Raw genomic sequence first — 18,126 nt, 5'->3', positions numbered from 1 at the left:
GGGAGACTCCAGATGTACCCCAAGATCCATGTCAGCACTGGAGAGGAATCCTCAGGTTCCGGCCCCGACTCCACACAAGGTCTTAGGCCCCGGCATCGACGGGAGAGGAATCCCGAGAGGCCCCCGAGGAACTCGCATGGGGACTGGCCTTTCCTGAGGCCACCCGAGCGGGTCCCTGAGGTCCCCGTCGTAAGTCGAGAGCACCTGCCGCAACTCGAGAAAATCCAGGAGGTTTTGCCCTCCAGGCGAGATGAGGCCCATTTCCGCTGAGGCTTCTCGAGGCCAATCACATCTAACCACTGGAACTTCCAAAGGGTCCTTCACACCCTTGCTGCAACTCAAGAAGTTCCCCGACATACCCGTCTCCACTCGAGAGGAAGCAGGTGGTCCCGCACACATCCAGGGGAGCCCCGTTTCCGCCTCCTAGCTCGAGATGAGGGATCCTTTCCCTGTTTCGTAGGGAAAGAATTCCCGGCGTTCCCGTCGCATCTCAAGAGGAGGCGCTCTCCACAGGAAAGGCGAGAGAAACTCCAGGGTCGTGCCACCATTCCAAGAGTCCCCCAGATGTGTCAGTCCATTCCAGAGGAACCTGTTTTCCCTGCACTGCCTTGACGTTCAAGCCGAGGATCGACTCCCACCACATTTGCACGTGGGACAGCCCTGTGGGAAAGCCTCGTGGGAAAGCATCGTGGGAAAGACTCGAGGGAAAACCATAGATCCTTTGATCCACGCGGCGGACTGCGTGACACTGCTGCTACCGCTCTGGAGGAAAGCGCAAGTGCATGCCCGCATTCGAGACGAGGACTGACTCCCCTGGGGAGACTCCAGAAGTACCCCAAGATCCATGTCAGCACTGGAGAGGAATCCTCAGGTTCCGGCCCCGACTCCACACAAGGTCTTAGGCCCCGGCATCGACGGGAGAGGAATCCGGAGACGCCCCCGAGGAACTCGCATGGGGACTGGCCTTTCCTGAGGCCACCCGAGCGGGTCCCTGAGGTGCCCGTCGTAAGTCGAGAGCACCTGCCGCAACTCGAGAAAATCCAGGAGGTTTTGCCCTCCAGGCGAGATGAGGCCCATTTCCGCTGAGGCTTCTCGAGGCTAACCACATCTAACCACTGGACCTTCCAAAGGGTCCTTCACACCCTTGCTGCAACTCAAGTAGTTCCCCGACATACCCGTCTGCACTCTAGAGGAAGCACGTGGTGTCCCGCAGACATCCAGGGGAGCCCCGTTTCTGCCTCCTAGCTCAAGATGAGGGATCCTTTCCCTGTTTCGTAGGGAAAGAATTCCCGGCGCTCCCGTCGCATCTCAAGAGGAGGCGCTCTCCACAGGAAAGGCGAGAGGAACTCCAGGGTCGTGCCACCATTCCAAGAGTCCCCCAGATGTGTCAGTCCATTCCAGAGGAGCCTGTTTTCTCTGCACTGCCTTGACGTTCAAGCCGAGGATCGACTCCCACCACGTGTGCACGTGGGACAGCCCTGTGGGAAAGCCTCGTGGGAAAGCCTCGTGGGAAAGACTCGAGGGAAAACCATAGATCCTTTGATCCACGCGGCAGACTGCGTGACACTGCTGCTACCGCTCTGGAGGAAAGCGCAAGTGCATGCCCGCATTCGAGACGAGGACTGACTCCCCTGGGGAGACTCCAGAATACCCCAAGATCCATGTCAGCACTGGAGAGGAATCCTCAGGTTCCGGCCCCGACTCCACACAAGGTCTTAGGCCCCGGCATCGACGGGAGAGGATTCCCGAGACGCCCCCGAGGAACTCGCATGGGGACTGGCCTTTCCTGAGGCCACCAGAGGGGTTCCCTGAGGTCCCCGTCGTAAGTCGAGAGCACCTGCCGCAACTCGAGAAAATCCAGGAGGTTTTGCCCTCCAGGCGAGATGAGGCCCATTTCCGCTGAGGCTTCTCGAGGCCAATCACATCTAACCACTGGAACTTCCAAAGGGTCCTTCACACCCTTGCTGCAACTCAAGAAGTTCCCCGACATACCCGTCTCCACTCGAGAGGAAGCAGGTGGTCCCGCACACATCCAGGGGAGCCCCGTTTCCGCCTCCTAGCTCGAGATGAGGGATCCTTTCCCTGTTTCGTAGGGAAAGAATTCCCGGCGTTCCCGTCGCATCTCAAGAGGAGGCGCTCTCCACAGGAAAGGCGAGAGAAACTCCAGGGTCGTGCCACCATTCCAAGAGTCCCCCAAATGTGTCAGTCCATTCCAGAGGAACCTGTTTTCCCTGCACTGCCTTGACGTTCAAGCCGAGGATCGACTCCCACCACATTTGCACGTGGGACAGCCCTGTGGGAAAGCCTCGTGGGAAAGCATCGTGGGAAAGACTCGAGGGAAAACCATAGAACCTTTGATCCACGCGGCGGACTGCGTGACACTGCTGCTACCGCTCTGGAGGAAAGCGCAAGTGCATGCCCGCATTCGAGACGAGGACTGACTCCCCTGGGGAGACTCCAGAAGTACCCCAAGATCCATGTCAGCACTGGAGAGGAATCCTCAGGTTCCGGCCCCGACTCCACACAAGGTCTTAGGCCCCGGCATCGACGGGAGAGGAATCCGGAGACGCCCCCGAGGAACTCGCATGGGGACTGGCCTTTCCTGAGGCCACCCGAGCGGGTCCCTGAGGTGCCCGTCGTAAGTCGAGAGCACCTGCCGCAACTCGAGAAAATCCAGGAGGTTTTGCCCTCCAGGCGAGATGAGGCCCATTTCCGCTGAGGCTTCTCGAGGCTAACCACATCTAACCACTGGACCTTCCAAAGGGTCCTTCACACCCTTGCTGCAACTCAAGTAGTTCCCCGACATACCCGTCTGCACTCTAGAGGAAGCACGTGGTGTCCCGCAGACATCCAGGGGAGCCCCGTTTCTGCCTCCTAGCTCAAGATGAGGGATCCTTTCCCTGTTTCGTAGGGAAAGAATTCCCGGCGCTCCCGTCGCATCTCAAGAGGAGGCGCTCTCCACAGGAAAGGCGAGAGGAACTCCAGGGTCGTGCCACCATTCCAAGAGTCCCCCAGATGTGTCAGTCCATTCCAGAGGAGCCTGTTTTCTCTGCACTGCCTTGACGTTCAAGCCGAGGATCGACTCCCACCACGTGTGCACGTGGGACAGCCCTGTGGGAAAGCCTCGTGGGAAAGCCTCGTGGGAAAGACTCGAGGGAAAACCATAGATCCTTTGATCCACGCGGCAGACTGCGTGACACTGCTGCTACCGCTCTGGAGGAAAGCGCAAGTGCATGCCCGCATTCGAGACGAGGACTGACTCCCCTGGGGAGACTCCAGAATACCCCAAGATCCATGTCAGCACTGGAGAGGAATCCTCAGGTTCCGGCCCCGACTCCACACAAGGTCTTAGGCCCCGGCATCGACGGGAGAGGATTCCCGAGACGCCCCCGAGGAACTCGCATGGGGACTGGCCTTTCCTGAGGCCACCAGAGGGGTTCCCTGAGGTCCCCGTCGTAAGTCGAGAGCACCTGCCGCAACTCGAGAAAATCCAGGAGGTTTTGCCCTCCAGGCGAGATGAGGCCCATTTCCGCTGAGGCTTCTCGAGGCCAATCACATCTAACCACTGGAACTTCCAAAGGGTCCTTCACACCATTGCTGCAACTCAAGAAGTTCCCCGACATACCCGTCTCCACTCCAGAGGAAGCACGTGGGGTCCCGCATACATCCAGGGGAGCCCCGTTTCCGCCTCCTAGCTCGAGATGAGGGATCCTTTCCCTGTTTCGTAGGGAAAGAATTCCCGGCATTCCCGTCGCATCTCAAGAGGAGGCGCTCTCCACAGGAAAGGCGAGAGGAACTCCAGGGTCGTGACACCATTCCAAGAGTCCCCCAGATGTGTCAGTCCATTCCAGAGGAACCTGTTTTCCCTGCACTGCCTTGACGTTCAAGCCGAGGATCGACTCCCACCACGTGTGCACGTGGGACAGCCCTGTGGGAAAGCCTCGTGGGAAAGCCTCGTGGGAAAGACTCGAGGGAAAACCATAGATCCTTTGATCCACGCGGCGGACTGCGTGACACTGCTGCTACCACTCTGGAGGAAAGCGCAAGTGCACGCCCGCATTCGAGACGAGGACTGACTCCCCTGGGGAGACTCCAGAAGTACCCCAAGATCCATATCAGCACTGGAGAGGAATCCTCAGGTTTCCGGCCCCGTCTCCACACAAGGTCTTAGGCCCCGGCATCGACGGGAGAGGAATCCCGAGAGGCCCCCGAGGAACTCGCATGGGGACTGGCCTTTCCTGAGGCCACCAGAGCCGGTCCCTGAGGTCCCCGTCGTAAGTCGAGAGCACCTGCCGCAACTCGAGAAAATCCAGGAGGTTTTGCCCTCCAGGCGAGATGAGGCCCATTTCCGCTGAGGCTTCTCCAGGCTAATCACGTCTAACCACTGGAACTTCCAAAGGGTCCTTCACACCCTTGCTGCAACTCAAGAAGTTCCCCGACATACACGTCTCCACTCGAGAGGAAGCACGTGGGTCCCGCACACATCCAGGGGAGCCCCGTTACCGCCTCCTAGCTCGAGATGAGGGATCCTTTCCCTGTTTCGTAGGGAAAGAATTCCCGGCGTTCCCGTCGCATCTCAAGAGGAGGCGCTCTCCACAGGAAAGGCGAGAGGAACTCCAGGGTCGTGCCACCATTCCAAGAGTCTCCCAGATGTGTCAGTCCATTCCAGAGGAACCTGTTTTCCCTGCACTGCCTTGACGTTCAAGCCGAGGATCGACTCCCACCACATTTGCACGTGGGACAGCCCTGTGGGAAAGCCTCGTGGGAAAGCATCGTGGGAAAGACTCGAGGGAAAACCATAGATCCTTTGATCCACGCGGCGGACTGCGTGACACTGCTGCTACCGCTCTGGAGGAAAGCGCAAGTGCATGCCCGCATTCGAGACGAGGACTGACTCCCCTGGGGAGACTCCAGAAGTACCCCAAGATCCATGTCAGCACTGGAGAGGAATCCTCAGGTTCCGGCCCAGACTCCACACAAGGTCTTAGGCCCCGGCATCGACGGGAGAGGAATCCCGAGACGCCCCCGAGGAACTCGCATGGGGACTGGCCTTTCCTGAGGCCACCCGAGCGGGTCCCTGAGGTGCCCGTCGTAAGTCGAGAGCACCTGCCGCAACTCGAGAAAATACAGGAGGTTTTGCCCTCCAGGCGAGATGAGGCCCATTTCCGCTGAGGCTTCTCGAGGCCAATCACATCTAACCACTGGAACTTCCAAAGGGTCCTTCACACCATTGCTGCAACTCAAGAAGTTCCCCGACATACCCGTCTCCACTCGAGAGGAAGCACGTGGGGTCCCGCACACATCCAGGGGAGCCCCGTTTCCGCCTCCTAGCTCGAGATGAGGGATCCTTTCCCTGTTTCGTAGGGAAAGAATTCCCGGCGTTCCCGTCGCATCTCAAGAGGAGGCGCTCTCCACAGGAAAGGCGAGAGGAACTCCAGGGTCGTGACACCATTCCAAGAGTCCCCCAGATGTGTCAGTCCATTCAAGAGGAACCTGTTTTCCCTACACTGCATTGACATTCAAGCCGAGGATCGACTCCCACCACGTGTGCACGTGGGACAGCCCTGTGGGAAAGCCTCGTGGGAAAGCCTCGTGGGAAAGCCTCGTGGGAAAGACTCGAGGGAAAACCATAGATCCTTTGATCCACGCGGCGGACTGCGTGACACTGCTGCTACCGCTCTGGAGGAAAGCGCAAGTGCATGCCCGCATTCGAGACGAGGACTGACTCCCCTGGGGAGACTCCAGATGTACCCCAAGATCCATGTCAGCACTGGAGAGGAATCCTCAGGTTCCGGCCCCGACTCCACACAAGGTCTTAGGCCCCGGCATCGACGGGAGAGGAATCCCGAGAGGCCCCCGAGGAACTCGCATGGGGACTGGCCTTTCCTGAGGCCACCCGAGCGGGTCCCTGAGGTCCCCGTCGTAAGTCGAGAGCACCTGCCGCAACTCGAGAAAATCCAGGAGGTTTTGCCCTCCAGGCGAGATGAGGCCCATTTCTGCTGAGGCTTCTCGAGGCCAATCACATCTAACCACTGGAACTTCCAAAGGGTCCTTCACACCCTTGCTGCAACTCAAGAAGTTCCCCGACATACCCGTCTCCACTCGAGAGGAAGCACGTGGTCCCGCACACATCCAGGGGAGCCCCGTTTCCGCCTCCTAGCTCGAGATGAGGGATCCTTTCCCTGTTTCGTAGGGAAAGAATTCCCGGCGTTCCCGTCGCATCTCAAGAGGAGGCGCTCTCCACAGGAAAGGCGAGAGGAACTCCAGGGTCGTGCCACCATTCCAAGAGTCCCCCAGATGTGTCAGTCCATTCCAGAGGAACCTGTTTTCCCTGCACTGCCTAGACGTTCAAGCCGAGGATCCACTCCCACCACGTGTGCACGTGGGACAGCCCTGTGGGAAAGCCTCGTGGGAAAGCCTCGTGGGAAAGACTCGAGGGAAAACCATAGATCCTTTGATCCACGCGGCGGACTGCGTGACACTGCTGCTACCGCTCTGGAGGAAAGGGCAAGTGCATGCCCGCATTCGAGACGAGGACTGACTCCCCTGGGGAGACTCCAGAAGTACCCCTAGATCCATGTCAGCACTGGAGAGGAATCCTCAGGTTCCGGCCCCGACTCCACACAAGGTCTTAGGCCCCGGCATCGACGGGAGAGGAATCCCGAGACGCCCCCGAGGAACTCGCATGGGGACTGGCCTTTCCTGAGGCCACCCGAGCGGGTCCCTGAGGTGCCCGTCGTAAGTCGAGAGCACCTGCCGCAACTCGAGAAAATCCAGGAGGTTTTGCCCTCCAGGCGAGATGAGGCCCATTTCCGCTGAGGCTTCTCGAGGCCAATCACATCTAACCACTGGAACTTCCAAAGGGTCCTTCACACCATTGCTGCAACTCAAGAAGTTCCCCGACATACCCGTCTCCACTCGAGAGGAAGCACGTGAGGTCCCGCGCACATCCAGGGGAGCCCCGTTTCCGCCTCCTAGCTCGAGATGAGGGATCCTTTCCCTGTTTCGTAGGGAAAGAATTCCCGGCGTTCCCGTCGCATCTCAAGAGGAGGCGCTCTCCACAGGAAAGGCGAGAGGAACTCCAGGGTCGTGACACCATTCCAAGAGTCCCCCAGATGTGTCAGTCCATTCAAGAGGAACCTGTTTTCCCTGCACTGCATTGACGTTCAAGCCGAGGATCGACTCCCACCACGTGTGCACGTGGGACAGCCCTGTGGGAAAGCCTCGTGGGAAAGCCTCGTGGGAAAGACTCGAGGGAAAACCATAGATCCTTTGATCCACGCGGCGGACTGCGTGACACTGCTGCTACCGCTCTGGAGGAAAGCGCAAGTGCATGCCCGCATTCGAGACGAGGACTGACTCCCCTGGGGAGACTCCAGATGTACCCCAAGATCCATGTCAGCACTGGAGAGGAATCCTCAGGTTCCGGCCCCGACTCCACACAAGGTCTTAGGCCCCGGCATCGACGGGAGAGGAATCCCGAGAGGCCCCCGAGGAACTCGCATGGGGACTGGCCTTTCCTGAGGCCACCCGAGCGGGTCCCTGAGGTCCCCGTCGTAAGTCGAGAGCACCTGCCGCAACTCGAGAAAATCCAGGAGGTTTTGCCCTCCAGGCGAGATGAGGCCCATTTCCGCTGAGGCTTCTCGAGGCCAATCACATCTAAGCACTGGAACTTCCAAAGGGTCCTTCACACCCTTGCTGCAACTCAAGAAGTTCCCCGACATACCCGTCTCCACTCGAGAGGAAGCAGGTGGTCCCGCACACATCCAGGGGAGCCCCGTTTCCGCCTCCTAGCTCGAGATGAGGGATCCTTTCCCTGTTTCGTAGGGAAAGAATTCCCGGCGTTCCCGTCGCATCTCAAGAGGAGGCGCTCTCCACAGGAAAGGCGAGAGAAACTCCAGGGTCGTGCCACCATTCCAAGAGTCCCCCAGATGTGTCAGTCCATTCCAGAGGAACCTGTTTTCCCTGCACTGCCTAGACGTTCAAGCCGAGGATCCACTCCCACCACGTGTGCACGTGGGACAGCCCTGTGGGAAAGCCTCGTGGGAAAGCCTCGTGGGAAAGACTCGAGGGAAAACCATAGATCCTTTGATCCACGCGGCGGACTGCGTGACACTGCTGCTACCGCTCTGGAGGAAAGCGCAAGTGCATGCCCGCATTCGAGACGAGGACTGACTCCCCTGGGGAGACTCCAGAATACCCCAAGATCCATGTCAGCACTGGAGAGGAATCCTCAGGTTCCGGCCCCGACTCCACACAAGGTCTTAGGCCCCGGCATCAACGGGAGAGGATTCCCGAGACGCCCCCGAGGAACTCGCATGGGGACTGGCCTTTCCTGAGGCCACCAGAGGGGTTCCCTGAGGTCCCCGTCGTAAGTCGAGAGCACCTGCCGCAACTCGAGAAAATCCAGGAGGTTTTGCCCTCCAGGCGAGATGAGGCCCATTTCCGCTGAGGCTTCTCGAGGCCAATCACATCTAACCACTGGAACTTCCAAAGGGTCCTTCACACCATTGCTGCAACTCAAGAAGTTCCCAGACATACCCGTCTCGACTCGAGAGGAAGCACGTGGGGTCCCGCACACATCCAGGGGAGCCCCGTTTCCGCCTCCTAGCTCGAGATGAGGGATCCTTTCCCTGTTTCGTAGGGAAAGAATTCCCGGCATTCCCGTCGCATCTCAAGAGGAGGCGCTCTCCACAGGAAAGGCGAGAGGAACTCCAGGGTCGTGACACCATTCCAAGAGTCCCCCAGATGTGTCAGTCCATTCGAGAGGAACCTGTTTTCCCTGCACTGCCTTGACGTTCAAGCCGAGGATCGACTCCCACCACGTGTGCACGTGGGACAGCCCTGTGGGAAAGCCTCGTGGGAAAGCCTCGTGGGAAAGACTCGAGGGAAAACCATAGATCCTTTGATCCACGCGGCGGACTGCGTGACACTGCTGCTACCGCTCTGGAGGAAAGCGCAAGTGCATGCCCGCATTCGAGACGAGGACTGACTCCCCTGGGGAGACTCCAGAAGTACCCCAAGATCCATGTCAGCACTGGAGAGGAATCCTCAGGTTCCGGCCCCGACTCCACACAAGGTCTTAGGCCCCGGCATCGACGGGAGAGGAATCCCGAGAGGCCCCCGAGGAACTCGCATGGGGACTGGCCTTTCCTGAGGCCACCAGAGCGGGTCCCTGAGGTCCCCGTCGTACGTCGAGAGCACCTGCCGCAACTCGAGAAAATCCAGGAGGTTTTGCCCTCCAGGCGAGATGAGGCCCATTTCCGCTGAGGCTTCTCGAGGCCAACCACATCTAACCACTGGACCTTTCAAAGCGTCCTTCACACCCTTGCTGCAACTCAAGTAGTTCCCCGACATACCCGTCTCCACTCGAGAGGAAGCACGTGGGTCCCGCACACATCCAGGGGAGCCGAGTTTCCGCCTCCTAGCTCGAGATGAGGGATCCTTTCCCTGTTTCGTAGGGAAAGAATTCCCGGCGTTCCCGTCGCATCTCAAGAGGAGGCGCTCTCCACAGGAAAGGCGAGAGGAACTCCAGGGTCGTGCCACCATTCCAAGAGTCCCCCAGATGTGTCAGTCCATTCCAGAGGAACCTGTTTTCCCTGCACTGCCTAGACGTTCAAGCCGAGGATCGACTCCCACCACGTGTGCACGTGGGACAGCCCTGTGGGAAAGCCTCGTGGGAAAGCCTCGTGGGAAAGACTCGAGGGAAAACCATAGATCCTTTGATCCACGCGGCGGACTGCGTGACACTGCTGCTACCGCTCTGGAGGAAAGGGCAAGTGCATGCCCGCATTCGAGACGAGGACTGACTCCCCTGGGGAGACTCCAGAATACCCCAAGATCCATGTCAGCACTGGAGAGGAATCCTCAGGTTCCGGCCCCGACTCCACACAAGGTCTTAGGCCCCGGCATCGACGGGAGAGGATTCCCGAGACGCCCCCGAGGAACTCGCATGGGGACTGGCCTTTCCTGAGGCCACCAGAGGGGTTCCCTGAGGTCCCCGTCGTAAGTCGAGAGCACCTGCCGCAACTCGAGAAAATCCAGGAGGTTTTGCCCTCCAGGCGAGATGAGGCCCATTTCCGCTGAGGCTTCTCGAGGCCAATCACATCTAACCACTGGAACTTCCAAAGGGTCCTTCACACCATTGCTGCAACTCAAGAAGTTCCCCGACATACCCGTCTCGACTCGAGAGGAAGCACGTGGGGTCCCGCACACATCCAGGGGAGCCCCGTTTCCGCCTCCTAGCTCGAGATGAGGGATCCTTTCCCTGTTTCGTAGGGAAAGAATTCCCGGCATTCCCGTCGCATCTCAAGAGGAGGCGCTCTCCACAGGAAAGGCGAGAGGAACTCCAGGGTCGTGACACCATTCCAAGAGTCCCCCAGATGTGTCAGTCCATTCCAGAGGAACCTGTTTTCCCTGCACTGCCTTGACGTTCAAGCCGAGGATCGACTCCCACCACGTGTGCACGTGGGACAGCCCTGTGGGAAAGCCTCGTGGGAAAGCCTCGTGGGAAAGACTCGAGGGAAAACCATAGATCCTTTGATCCACGCGGCGGACTGCGTGACACTGCTGCTACCGCTCTGGAGGAAAGCGCAAGTGCATGCCCGCATTCGAGACGAGGACTGACTCCCCTGGGGAGACTCCAGAAGTACCCCAAGATCCATGTCAGCACTGGAGAGGAATCCTCAGGTTCCGGCCCCGACTCCACACAAGGTCTTAGGCCCCGGCATCGACGGGAGAGGAATCCCGAGACGCCCCCGAGGAACTCGCATGGGGACTGGCATTTCCTGAGGCCACCCGAGCGGGTCCCTGAGGTGCCCGTCGTAAGTCGAGAGCACCTGCCGCAACTCGAGAAAATCCAGGAGGTTTTGCCCTCCAGGCGAGATGAGGCCCATTTCCGCTGAGGCTTCTCGAGGCCAATCACATCTAACCACTGGAACTTCCAAAGGGTCCTTCACACCATTGCTGCAACTCAAGAAGTTCCCCGACATACCCGTCTCCACTCGAGAGGAAGCACGTGAGGTCCCGCGCACATCCAGGGGAGCCCCGTTTCCGCCTCCTAGCTCGAGATGAGGGATCCTTTCCCTGTTTCGTAGGGAAAGAATTCCCGGCGTTCCCGTCGCATCTCAAGAGGAGGCGCTCTCCACAGGAAAGGCGAGAGGAACTCCAGGGTCGTGACACCATTCCAAGAGTCCCCCAGATGTGTCAGTCCATTCAAGAGGAACCTGTTTTCCCTGCACTGCATTGACGTTCAAGCCGAGGATCGACTCCCACCACGTGTGCACGTGGGACAGCCCTGTGGGAAAGCCTCGTGGGAAAGCCTCGTGGGAAAGACTCGAGGGAAAACCATAGATCCTTTGATCCACGCGGCGGACTGCGTGACACTGCTGCTACCGCTCTGGAGGAAAGCGCAAGTGCATGCCCGCATTCGAGACGAGGACTGACTCCCCTGGGGAGACTCCAGAAGTACCCCAAGATCCATGTCAGCACTGGAGAGGAATCCTCAGGTTCCGGCCCCGACTCCACACAAGGTCTTAGGCCCCGGCATCGACGGGAGAGGAATCCCGAGACGCCCCCGAGGAACTCGCATGGGGACTGGCCTTTCCTGAGGCCACCCGAGCGGGTCCCTGAGGTGCCCGTCGTAAGTCGAGAGCACCTGCCGCAACTCGAGAAAATCCAGGAGGTTTTGCCCTCCAGGCGAGATGAGGCCCATTTCCGCTGAGGCTTCTCGAGGCCAATCACATCTAACCACTGGAACTTCCAAAGGGTCCTTCACACCATTGCTGCAACTCAAGAAGTTCCCCGACATACCCGTCTCCACTCGAGAGGAAGCACGTGAGGTCCCGCGCACATCCAGGGGAGCCCCGTTTCCGCCTCCTAGCTCGAGATGAGGGATCCTTTCCCTGTTTCGTAGGGAAAGAATTCCCGGCGTTCCCGTCGCATCTCAAGAGGAGGCGCTCTCCACAGGAAAGGCGAGAGGAACTCCAGGGTCGTGACACCATTCCAAGAGTCCCCCAGATGTGTCAGTCCATTCAAGAGGAACCTGTTTTCCCTGCACTGCATTGACGTTCAAGCCGAGGATCGACTCCCACCACGTGTGCACGTGGGACAGCCCTGTGGGAAAGCCTCGTGGGAAAGCCTCGTGGGAAAGACTCGAGGGAAAACCATAGATCCTTTGATCCACGCGGCGGACTGCGTGACACTGCTGCTACCGCTCTGGAGGAAAGCGCAAGTGCATGCCCGCATTCGAGACGAGGACTGACTCCCCTGGGGAGACTCCAGATGTACCCCAAGATCCATGTCAGCACTGGAGAGGAATCCTCAGGTTCCGGCCCCGACTCCACACAAGGTCTTAGGCCCCGGCATCGACGGGAGAGGAATCCCGAGAGGCCCCCGAGGAACTCGCATGGGGACTGGCCTTTCCTGAGGCCACCCGAGCGGGTCCCTGAGGTCCCCGACGTAAGTCGAGAGCACCTGCCGCAACTCGAGAAAATCCAGGAGGTTTTGCCCTCCAGGCGAGATGAGGCCCATTTCCGCTGAGGCTTCTCGAGGCCAATCACATCTAACCACTGGAACTTCCAAAGGGTCCTTCACACCCTTGCTGCAACTCAAGAAGTTCCCCGACATACCCGTCTCCACTCGAGAGGAAGCACGTGGTCCCGCACACATCCAGGGGAGCCCCGTTTCCGCCTCCTAGCTCGAGATGAGGGATCCTTTCCCTGTTTCGTAGGGAAAGAATTCCCGGCGTTCCCGTCGCATCTCAAGAGGAGGCGCTCTCCACAGGAAAGGCGAGAGGAACTCCAGGGTCGTGCCACCATTCCAAGAGTCCCCCAGATGTGTCAGTCCATTCCAGAGGAACCTGTTTTCCCTGCACTGCCTAGACGTTCAAGCCGAGGATCCACTCCCACCACGTGTGCACGTGGGACAGCCCTGTGGGAAAGCCTCGTGGGAAAGCCTCGTGGGAAAGACTCGAGGGAAAACCATAGATCCTTTGATCCACGCGGCGGACTGCGTGACACTGCTGCTACCGCTCTGGAGGAAAGCGCAAGTGCATGCCCGCATTCGAGACGAGGACTGACTCCCCTGGGGAGACTCCAGAATACCCCAAGATCCATGTCAGCACTGGAGAGGAATCCTCAGGTTCCGGCCCCGACTCCACACAAGGTCTTAGGCCCCGGCATCAACGGGAGAGGATTCCCGAGACGCCCCCGAGGAACTCGCATGGGGACTGGCCTTTCCTGAGGCCACCAGAGGGGTTCCCTGAGGTCCCCGTCGTAAGTCGAGAGCACCTGCCGCAACTCGAGAAAATCCAGGAGGTTTTGCCCTCCAGGCGAGATGAGGCCCATTTCCGCTGAGGCTTCTCGCGGCCAATCACATCTAACCACTGGAACTTCCAAAGGGTCCTTCACACCATTGCTGCAACTCAAGAAGTTCCCAGACATACCCGTCTCCACTCGAGAGGAAGCACGTGGGGTCCCGCACACATCCAGGGGAGCCCCGTTTCCGCCTCCTAGCTCGAGATGAGGGATCCTTTCCCTGTTTCGTAGGGAAAGAATTCCCGGCATTCCCGTCGCATCTCAAGAGGAGGCGCTCTCCACAGGAAAGGCGAGAGGAACTCCAGGGTCGTGACACCATTCCAAGAGTCCCCCAGATGTGTCAGTCCATTCCAGAGGAACCTGTTTTCCCTGCACTGCCTTGACGTTCAAGCCGAGGATCGACTCCCACCACGTGTGCACGTGGGACAGCCCTGTGGGAAAGCCTCGTGGGAAAGCCTCGTGGGAAAGACTCGAGGGAAAACCATAGATCCTTTGATCCACGCGGCGGACTGCGTGACACTGCTGCTACCGCTCTGGAGGAAAGCGCAAGTGCATGCCCGCATTCGAGACGAGGACTGACTCCCCTGGGGAGACTCCAGAAGTACCCCAAGATCCATGTCAGCACTGGAGAGGAATCCTCAGGTTCCGGCCCCGACTCCACACAAGGTCTTAGGCCCCGGCATCGACGGGAGAGGAATCCCGAGAGGCCCCCGAGGAACTCGCATGGGGACTGGCCTTTCCTGAGGCCACCAGAGCGGGTCCCTGAGGTCCCCGTCGTAAGTCGAGAGCACCTGCCGCAACTCGAGAAAATCCAGGAGGTTTTGCCCTCCAGGCGAGATGAGGCCCATTTCCGCTGAGGCTTCTCGAGGCCAACCACATCTAACCACTGGACCTTTCAAAGCGTCCTTCACACCCTTGCTGCAACTCAAGTAGTTCCCCGACATACCCGTCTCCACTCGAGAGGAAGCACGTGGGTCCCGCACACATCCAGGGGAGCCGAGTTTCCGCCTCCTAGCTCGAGATGAGGGATCCTTTCCCTGTTTCGTAGGGAAAGAATTCCCGGCGTTCCCGTCGCATCTCAAGAGGAGGCGCTCTCCACAGGAAAGGCGAGAGGAACTCCAGGGTCGTGCCACCATTCCAAGAGTCCCCCAGATGTGTCAGTCCATTCCAGAGGAACCTGTTTTCCCTGCACTGCCTAGACGTTCAAGCCGAGGATCCACTCCCACCACGTGTGCACGTGGGACAGCCCTGTGGGAAAGCCTCGTGGGAAAGCCTCGTGGGAAAGACTCGAGGGAAAACCATAGATCCTTTGATCCACGCGGCGGACTGCGTGACACTGCTGCTACCGCTCTGGAGGAAAGGGCAAGTGCATGCCCGCATTCGAGACGAGGACTGACTCCCCTGGGGAGACTCCAGAATACCCCAAGATCCATGTCAGCACTGGAGAGGAATCCTCAGGTTCCGGCCCCGACTCCACACAAGGTCTTAGGCCCCGGCATCGACGGGAGAGGATTCCCGAGACGCCCCCGAGGAACTCGCATGGGGACTGGCCTTTCCTGAGGCCACCAGAGGGGTTCCCTGAGGTCCCCGTCGTAAGTCGAGAGCACCTGCCGCAACTCGAGAAAATCCAGGAGGTTTTGCCCTCCAGGCGAGATGAGGCCCATTTCCGCTGAGGCTTCTCGAGGCCAATCACATCTAACCACTGGAACTTCCAAAGGGTCCTTCACACCATTGCTGCAACTCAAGAAGTTCCCCGACATACCCGTCTCCACTCCAGAGGAAGCACGTGGGGTCCCGCACACATCCAGGGGAGCCCCGTTTCCGCCTCCTAGCTCGAGATGAGGGATCCTTTCCCTGTTTCGTAGGGAAAGAATTCCCGGCATTCCCGTCGCATCTCAAGAGGAGGCGCTCTCCACAGGAAAGGGGAGAGGAACTCCAGGGTCGTGACACCATTCCAAGAGTCCCCCAGATGTGTCAGTCCATTCCAGAGGAACCTGTTTTCCCTGCACTGCCTTGACGTTCAAGCCGAGGATCGACTCCCACCACGTGTGCACGTGGGACAGCCCTGTGGGAAAGCCTCGTGGGAAAGCCTCGTGGGAAAGACTCGAGGGAAAACCATAGATCCTTTGATCCACGCGGCGGACTGCGTGACACTGCTGCTACCGCTCTGGAGGAAAGCGCAAGTGCATGCCCGCATTCGAGACGAGGACTGACTCCCCTGGGGAGACTCCAGAAGTACCCCAAGATCCATGTCAGCACTGGAGAGGAATCCTCAGGTTCCGGCCCCGACTCCACACAAGGTCTTAGGCCCCGGCATCGACGGGAGAGGAATCCCGAGAGGCCCCCGAGGAACTCGCATGGGGACTGGCCTTTCCTGAGGCCACCAGAGCGGGTCCCTGAGGTCCCCGTCGTAAGTCGAGAGCACCTGCCGCAACTCGAGAAAATCCAGGAGGTTTTGCCCTCCAGGCGAGATGAGGCCCATTTCCGCTGAGGCTTCTCGAGGCCAACCACATCTAACCACTGGACCTTCCAAAGGGTCCTTCACACCCTTGCTGCAACTCAAGTAGTTCCCCGACATACCCGTCTCCACTCGAGAGGAAGCACGTGGGTCCCGCACACATCCAGGGGAGCCGAGTTTCCGCCTCCTAGCTCGAGATGAGGGATCCTTTCCCTGTTTCGTAGGGAAAGAATTCCCGGCGTTCCCGTCGCATCTCAAGAGGAGGCGCTCTCCACAGGAACGGCGAGAGGAACTCCAGGGTCGTGCCACCATTCCAAGAGTCCCCCAGATGTGTCAGTCCATTCCAGAGGAACCTGTTTTCCCTGCACTGCCTAGACGTTCAAGCCGAGGATCCACTCCCACCACGTGTGCACGTGGGACAGCCCTGTGGGAAAGCCTCGTGGGAAAGCCTCGTGGGAAAGACTCGAGGGAAAACCATAGATCCTTTGATCCACGCGGCGGACTGCGTGACACTGCTGCTACCGCTCTGGAGGAAAGGGCAAGTGCATGCCCGCATTCGAGACGAGGACTGACTCCCCTGGGGAGACTCCAGAATACCCCAAGATCCATGTCAGCACTGGAGAGGAATCCTCAGGTTCCGGCCCCGACTCCACACAAGGTCTTAGGCCCCGGCATCGACGGGAGAGGATTCCCGAGACGCCCCCGAGGAACTCGCATGGGGACTGGCCTTTCCTGAGGCCACCAGAGGGGTTCCCTGAGGTCCCAGTCGTAAGTCGAGAGCACCTGCCGCAACTCGAGAAAATCCAGGAGGTTTTGCCCTCCAGGCGAGATGAGGCCCATTTCCGCTGAGGCTTCTCGAGGCCAATCACATCTAACCACTGGAACTTCCAAAGGGTCCTTCACACCATTGCTGCAACTCAAGAAGTTCCCCGACATACCCGTCTCCACTCCAGAGGAAGCACGTGGGGTCCCGCACACATCCAGGGGAGCCCCGTTTCCGCCTCCTAGCTCGAGATGAGGGATCCTTTCCCTGTTTCGTAGGGAAAGAATTCCCGGCATTCCCGTCGCATCTCAAGAGGAGGCGCTCTCCACAGGAAAGGGGAGAGGAACTCCAGGGTCGTGACACCATTCCAAGAGTCCCCCAGATGTGTCAGTCCATTCCAGAGGAACCTGTTTTCCCTGCACTGCCTTGACGTTCAAGCCGAGGATCGACTCCCACCACGTGTGCACGTGGGACAGCCCTGTGGGAAAGCCTCGTGGGAAAGCCTCGTGGGAAAGACTCGAGGGAAAACCATAGATCCTTTGATCCACGCGGCGGACTGCGTGACACTGCTGCTACCGCTCTGGAGGAAAGCGCAAGTGCATGCCCGCATTCGAGACGAGGACTGACTCCCCTGGGGAGACTCCAGAAGTACCCCAAGATCCATGTCAGCACTGGAGAGGAATCCTCAGGTTCCGGCCCCGACTCCACACAAGGTCTTAGGCCCCGGCATCGACGGGAGAGGAATCCCGAGAGGCCCCCGAGGAACTCGCATGGGGACTGGCCTTTCCTGAGGCCACCCGAGCGGGTCCCTGAGGTCCCCGTCGTAAGTCGAGAGCACCTGCCGCAACTCGAGAAAATCCAGGAGGTTTTGCCCTCCAGGCGAGATGAACCCCATTTCCGCTGAGGCTTCTCGAGGCTAATCACGTCTAACCACTGGAACTTCCAAAGGGTCCTTCACACCCTTGCTGCAACTCAAGAAGTTCCCCGACATACCCGTTTCCAATCGAGAGGAAGCACGTGGGGTCCCGCACACATCCAGGGGAGCCCCGTTTCCGCCTCCTAGCTCGAGATGAGGGATCCTTTCCCTGTTTCGTAGGGAAAGAATTCCCGGCGTTCCCGTCGCATCTCAAGAGGAGGCGCTCTCCACAGGAAAGGCGAGAGGAACTCCAGGGTCGTGACACCATTCCAAGAGTCCCCCAGATGTGTCAGTCCATTCAAGAGGAACCTGTTTTCCCTGCACTGCATTGACGTTCAAGCCGAGGATCGACTCCCACCACGTGTGCACGTGGGACAGCCCTGTGGGAAAGCCTCGTGGGAAAGCCTCGTGGGAAAGACTCGAGGGAAAACCATAGATCCTTTGATCCACGCGGCGGACTGCGTGACACTGCTGCTACCGCTCTGGAGGAAAGCGCAAGTGCATGCCCGCATTCGAGACGAGGACTGACTCCCCTGGGGAGACTCCAGATGTACCCCAAGATCCATGTCAGCACTGGAGAGGAATCCTCAGGTTCCGGCCCCGACTCCACACAAGGTCTTAGGCCCCGGCATCGACGGGAGAGGAATCCCGAGAGGCCCCCGAGGAACTCGCA

Source organism: Ovis canadensis, chromosome 6 (assembly GCF_042477335.2).
Source record: "Ovis canadensis isolate MfBH-ARS-UI-01 breed Bighorn chromosome 6, ARS-UI_OviCan_v2, whole genome shotgun sequence".
Classification (NCBI taxonomy): Eukaryota; Metazoa; Chordata; class Mammalia; order Artiodactyla; family Bovidae; genus Ovis; species Ovis canadensis.
The sequence above is the reverse complement of the archived record's forward strand: the minus strand, read 5'-3'. Positions refer to the sequence as shown.